The sequence below is a fragment of the Corvus kubaryi genome, unplaced genomic scaffold (assembly GCF_017639235.1).
Source record: "Corvus kubaryi isolate FWS band 111438036 unplaced genomic scaffold, C.kubaryi_AGA036_p1.0 74, whole genome shotgun sequence".
Lineage (NCBI taxonomy): Eukaryota > Metazoa > Chordata > Aves > Passeriformes > Corvidae > Corvus > Corvus kubaryi.
In genome coordinates, this window is record NW_024582061.1 from 14,354,937 (window position 1) to 14,362,278 (window position 7,342).

Genomic DNA, 7,342 nt, shown 5'->3' on the forward strand with positions numbered 1-7,342 from the left:
CCGAAGGTAATTTTTCAGACTGTCTTTTGTTCAATGCCATAATCCTGCTCCAAGCACCTTGCAGAAACAATACGGGAAAACCAGAAGGGAAGGGAGACGGGTGTTATTTGCAAACAGTTTTGACAAACAATTCCCAGTGTGGAACAGCTGACATTACACAGCACCTGGAGTGGTGGTCTGAGCAAATCCAGGGGATGCAAATCATTTACATCGGTCTCCTCAACTGTCTAGAGGATCAGGAGGTGCAAAGCCATTGTACTGAACTGCACTACATTGGACTGCTGTAGCTGGCACCTCTGAGCATGATAAGCCCATTGAAGTAGGAATACTGTTACTAGTTCTGCTTTTCTTCCTGTGAGATCTGTGACAATCAGTCTAAAATTACACAGTTAAAATGATCCCTGCATCCACTGAGAGGTGGGGAGTGGGAACTACAGACAGATGTGGAGCATGGGAATTTTCTAAACCCAAGTTCACCCTTTGCCAGAGTCTGGCAGGCTGTTCAGGCACCCATGCAGCAACCCCAGGCACGATGACATCTGTGAGCAGAGAGAGGATTCATCTCCCTCCAGTTTCTCAGGATCAATGGCCAGCAGAATCTGATTTGCTCTGTCTGCAAGTCTTCTGGCATGAGAAAATAAGAAACTTTGGCCTAAAGGAATGGGTCCTGGCCAGCGAAACCACAGACTGCAAGGTTCCCAGATTGAGAAAATTCTGTGATAATTATCAGGATCTTATGGCTCTGCAGGGACCCAGTAAAGCAGGAGTGTGCCTGTGCAACATCAGTCTGTACAAGAGGGAGGATGCAAGGGTTTGGATGCACTAAGCTAGGCACATCTCATTTGTGGGGACAGTCTTAAAGAAGAAATTGTTGCATTTTATTTCAAGTTAATTGTGTGCATATTTCTCATCAGTATCCTATCCAATAGTCTATTGGAAACTTTTTTTTTCCCTTCAGTTGCATTCCTATTCTTTGCAGAGGCAAAATCACTCATGAATCTTAAACAGCTTTTGCATGAAATCAGCTCAGCTAATGAAAAAACAGAGAAGATTGCCATAATCTCTTGAATCTAAGGAGTAATATAGAGCACTGATTCTATCAGGATGAGGAAGAAAGAAAGACATGAGAAAGATGGCCAGGTGCATTATGAATTTTTTGCAATACATTTCTTTAAAATATGTGGGGGAGGGAGAAGTGACAGTATTTTTAACAACACCATTATTTTACATCATCCTTCTCCTCATTACTTATGGACAGGCTGATGTTGAGATTTAGCACAGGAAACAGTTTTAGGAATCCATATATTCTTGGCTACAGTTCATGCCCTCAGACCGTGCCAGAACACCAACTGAATGTTAAATATCTAACCTAGCCATGCATTTTTAATGCAAACTTTACCATCACATTGAAATAACACTAAGCACTAATGGCAAGTCTTTTTCTTTTTTAACAAATACAAGGCAGTATCCAGAAACTATACTGAAACAGTAGGTGTAGTCAAAACCAACATACACTGCAAAAACCTATGATTTCTTCCCAGAGACAATGTGCCATTCGCAGTAAATGGCATGAAATGAGATGTGACCACACCTGTGAATAAGGTTTGCTGGACTGGGAGCTCTTCATTTAGAAGATTTAGGCAGGTCTGCAATTTATTCTAGTGCTGCCCATCTGTATGCCTCAGCTATGCCACCCACTTGAGGTGTGTTTGTCACTGAAGGCAAAATGAGTGATGGCTCTTCTGCCAATGCTCCACAGACCTGCTGTAGATGTAAAGGTGGAAGTCACACCAGCCTGTCCTGGTTTGAGACAAATTTGGAGGAACGTCTGAAATGAACGTCCTCTGATAGAAGGCAGGGTACAGCCAGCCCTCCCCCACCAGGTTCAGAAAGAATTTTCCTCGGAGAAAAGTGAAAAAAACCCAACTATTTATTTAACAAGTAAAGTGCACATGGGCATGGGGGGGAAAAAAGAATAATGCTAAATAATAAAACCTCTCGCTGTGGAGAGAACCTGGGTAGATTTCAGAGTCCTTTGTGGGTGTGGCTTCCTCCTCGCCAGAGCTGGGGTTCAACGTGCCCCCATCCAGGCCTCGGTGGAAAGGTCTCCCAGTGAAGTTCTGATGTTCTGGTGTTTTGAACAGTTCCAGAAGAGCAAAAGAAGAAGAAAAAGCCAAAGTCCCAGGGCTCCGTACTTTAACTAACGAACAAGAAACTAGTTAAAAAGCAAAAGGAATGTAGCTCTCTTCCCTGCTGCAGAAGCAGAGCAGGAGAAGCCAGAGAGCTTATCTGTGTTTTGAACACAGCACCGAAGGAATTCCACCGGTTGTGCCCCCTCTCTCCTAAAGGTGCAGAAAGGCACAGGATTCAAGTCTGGGCATAGAGCAGGCGATAGGGAATACAGTATCATACAGTCACCCCAAGACCCCCTCCCACACCAATCTGGTGGATAAGCACCCCACCAGTGAGGCTTTTTTGGATCCAGGCTTTGTTCTAAGGTCTCTGCACAGCAGTGTCCTGTGGTGTTCTGAGGCACTAACTTGGTCAGAGATCTCTGAGCAAGCACTGCTTTGAGTAAATGTTCCTTTAGAAACTATGAGGATTGTTAAGTGAAATTAAACAGAGAGACATCTCTTTCTTTCCACGGCCTCTCTCATTCAGTTAAGCACTGATGGCTTCAAGGCAGTGATTCTTCCAGTGTTTGTACAGATACAGCACAGGGCACCTTCAATTTTAGTGGCAGCTGCTAAGCACCACTGGAATACACAATAATTAATATGAACTAATTGTGTATACCAAAGAAATCAGCTGACTGGCAGGTCCTACGTACCCACTTCTGAAAAGATGATTAGCTCTTTATTATTCTCTCTGCTTTTAAATACATGTATAAGTGTATATACGTATTTCTTCTCTGTGGAAAAATTTCAGTGCTTGACCAGTTTAAAAATAAATTATATAAGGCTTGAGATCTAGCAAGAATGAGAGGGATGTTCCTAAGCCATGAAATTTTCAGGATTTTGAAATGGTGTCTTCTATTTTTAAAATTATTTCTGGAACATACTAGTCTTTCATTACTGCACAAGTCTTTGATTCATTAAGCTTTTCTATTGAAAACAAAACAAAAAAAACTCAGTGTAGGGGAAGAACTGGAGATCATCTGGTACATAAGCAAATAAAAAAAAAAGGAGAGATAACCTATATCCCTGCAAAAGATTTCACCAAACCTAGTCATCTTCTTCCTGCCTTCCTAAAACATACAGCTTAAAGGACTCTTTCATTGGTTTTGCCTTTTGCAATTTTCTGCTTTGGGTTTGCCTGCTATTAATTTAAAACATGCTTACCCCAGTAATGAAGACCCAGTTCTGAGAAGCGATGCTTCCTCACTGGCAGAAGGTCTTTCTCCAATAGACAGGGCTGAAACCCTGCTGGGACAAAGCAGTTACAGCTCTGCAGCAGTTCACTACTGACCTAAAGTGTGATCCCTACTCCATAATCAGGCACTAAACAGAAATAGTTCTGTTTCTAATGCAAATAATGGGGTTTTCTTGCTCATTCTGTCACTGAGACACCTGAAAAGGATGGGTGCTCTGTTATGTACCAAAGGCAAACAGTATCACTTTTATTTTCCTCGGGGAAATGAGGGTCTCATCTCATGCCTTTACTCCAAGGTGTCCAAACACCATCTTAATTTCCTTTTTCAGATGCTTAAGAGCAAGCAAGGTGACTTGTGTTCCTGATGCCTTAGTTGTTTTTTTCTGGAACATGGTGTGTATTTTGTCTTGCTCCCTCTGTCAAACTCATGCGATGGACACACTGTGATAGGAAGAAGTACCTCAGCCGCCTAAAGAACCAGCACCTAGTTCTCAACACCAGATAAAGTTAGTTGAAATGAATCCCACTCTTAGTCACTGCTACTTTCTGGGTAGCTCAAAGATACCTGTTATAAGCTGCTCCTGCTGTGCCAGCAGTCCTGCTTCAATCAATGCAACACCTGGCACAGTGAGACATGACCCAGCTAGGGGGAGAACTGATTTTCCTGTTCTCCAAATCAATGAATTCTGCCATTGATTTTCCTTAGGACCAAAATATTTCTTTATCTTCAGGATAATGGTATAAGTATGGCCTTGATGGTTAAAAGCAAAGGTCTATGCAGCCCAACAGATAAAAAAAAAAAAAAAAAAGCAGAAGCAAGACTGGGATAGAGTGATTATCCCCATTCCATTCCAGCAGCTAGAAAGTATGTTATAACCTGAGCTTGTAGGTCTGTCTACATCACTCAGTGCAAACTTTTTTTGACCTAATGCCAACACATTTATTTAATTGTTGTTTTAATTTAGTTTCATTTGGGCTTTCAAAATTTCCTGTGAAAATGAGTTCCACAGTGTCATCTCTTGAAAACATATGGTGCTTCTTGTAAACCAAGTGTCTAATAAATTGTTCCCTCCCTCCTGGCATTTAAGGTATGAGCACTGCATTGGTTTGCATGGTAACAAAAAGTATGTTTTTATCATATTATCTATTTCTTTCCTAATAATTTGTAACACCCCATTTGTCTTTTTGACCACTGCTAGCTTTGAGCTGATCGTTTCTGAAGAATTACACGTAATGATTCCCGAATCTGTTTTCTGAGTAGTAATAGCTCATTTAGCATCCATCACTGTGAATGTATAGTTAAGGTTGTTTTCCTCCATGTGCATTACTTTGCATTTATTGGCACTGAATTTCATCTGCCATTTTATTACCAAATCACTCAGTTTCTTGAGCTCCTTCTTTGAGCCTTCACAAACAGTCTTGACAGTTGTAAATAATGTGATGTCAGCAGCGGGATATGCCAATTCACTATTCATCTCTTTTTCAAGGAGAGTATTCAGAGGCATGCTGGGCCTGTGGGACCACACCAACAATATTCCTCTTCTGTGAAGCTGTCCCTACCTTCTAATGCCTACCAACTGAGTCTCCAAACTGCCCAATATCTCGGGAGTACCTAGGCCATGTGACTTTCCCCTGCTCCTTTGTAGAGACTCATGCTCACCCATAACTTCTTTCTATAATAAAACTCCCTTTCCCAAAGCCAGGCCTCCTAGTCCCATCCCATCGCGGGGAGGCGACACCCACAGCTACACTGTTCTTCCCACTCTGTCTCAGCAGAGAAGCTCGTCCTGCCCTCCCGCGGGGGCAGCCCTTGGCGCCCGCCGCCCCCCCGGAGCCCTTGGCCGGCGCAGCCGGTGCGGCGCAGCCCCTCGGGGAACCTCCGGGACGGCCGTGCCCAGGGCTCCCTCTGGCGGCGGCCGGCCGGCACGGTCCCAGAACCCTGCTAAGACCATCAGTCATTCCCTGCTGCGCTCGCTGCCAAAGTCCTTCCCAAGCCACGGCAGTGTCGCAGCCCTCCAGAAATTATGTGAGTCCCAGCAACAGTGGGAGATGAATGCTTTTACAGGGGAAAAAACCCTAAGAATCCTGTTTACTATTCTGTTCACACCTTCTTCAAAGGCGTGCAGGCGGGGGGGTAAGAGACGGTCCGAAAATCCCTCATCTGCCTCACGATCATCGCCGAAGACAGAGACTGAACACAGCAGTCCTGGCCTGGCTGAGGTGGGATTGTCTGCCGAGTGTTGTCTACGGGTGTGCCCACTGGGAACTGGTACGCATTCCTGAGGAAAATTAGTGCAGGTCACAATGGACTGCGCCATTCTTGCCGCCCAGGCGGGAAGGACTGCGCTGAAGCGGAAAAGAATGACCTGTCCTGTACACCTCTCCGGTACACCTGTCTTGTACGTCTGTCCTGTACCTGCTTCCCAAAGCAACGGACCCCATAACAATGGCTGTAGATTTCCCAACCTCTTGGCCAGTTGCCCCTCGCTTCTGAAAAGGACTATAAAGGGACCTTCTAAAATAACCGAGTCCGAGATCTCCCCACGGAAAGAAGACGAATCTATTGGCGGAAGACCACGAGGACTTCGTCTCATCCGTTGGTAGCTATTGCCCCTCTTTTTCCCCCTCTCTACTTTGTTTTTCTCTCTCTCTCTCTCTCTCTTACTCTCTTCTATTGCATTACTGTGTTGTGGGCACTTAATAAAGGTGCACTGTTTTGATTAAAACTGAAATCTCTTGTGTCCTTTTACACTCTGAGATCGATAAACGAACCATCACGACCCCCGCTTGCATTAGCGGATCGTGACAGGGTGAAAAAAGAAAAATTAACTGAAGGCCTTGAAAAGGTATAACTGATGAACAGGGAGCCCAGGACCCTGCCACGGTAGCACATTTCAGCTGGGAACTTACCTACTGCAACTCAGAGCCCAGTGTTTTTGTTAGCATGCTGCTAACTGATGGCAGACTAGCTATGTCTGTACAGTGCAGAGTCAGAAACACTGAGAAAGAAGTAGTTTTCTAGTTAATTCTTCACTTGCTCAGAGAGGGCACTGAGAATGGTGGGTTCGTCTCTCTCACTCTGGGCAGCACTGTGTGTCAAAACAAAAGCCAGTGCTGTAGAAAATAATTACCTTCTCATGCTCACACCACAGGACTAAGTCACTTGTTTGGGAGTCTGTGTTAAAAGATAATTCCACAGTAGAAGCAGCATTGTGGTATAGCAAAGTTCAGCACAAGTCTGCCTGGAGAAACTAGCATGTTTCAAGCTACTCTGTAGATGTCTGAACTGCATGGTGCTAACATGCCCTATGCACCTAAAAAAAAAGTTCAGATACAAATATTTAAAGTACAGCCATGGTTTAGCTCATCTCAGTACAGCCCAATTCCACAAAGGGCAGTGGGGAGACATAACACGATTTTTGTAATGTTTTTTTCCCCCAGAAGATCACTGCATTAATTAGACACTTCTCATTTTACACAGAGAAGTGTTTCCTTGTTCTATGCTTTTCCAGAACCCGGCACAAGATGGTTCTTAGCTGTTAAAAGAGAGTGAGCTGCAAACTCAGACTAGTGCCTTGATAAGCCCAGCTGGAAGCTACATTTTGGAGCATTGAACAGGCACAGAACACAAAGTCAGTGAATAATATGACTGCAGTACCCACAACAACAGAAAATTCCATCAGATTGAAGCATGTTTCTAAGCAAACAGCTTGCACCTTTACTCATGTTTGCCTGCTCTGAAAGACATGTGCCTGGGCTGCATGGAAAGGACTGTGCAAATTCTCTCTTTTTCTCCGTGTCTTTAAAACACTCTTGCTGTATTTGGTCTTCCAAAATGTCACCAGGAAGACTTAACAACAATTTACTGTGGAGAGGGGGAGGAGAAGCTGACCATTAGCACTAAAAAGCAACTGCAAATTGGACAGGCACAAGCCAGGTTAAGCAACCAGCTTGTGCTCAAGGTTTAAGA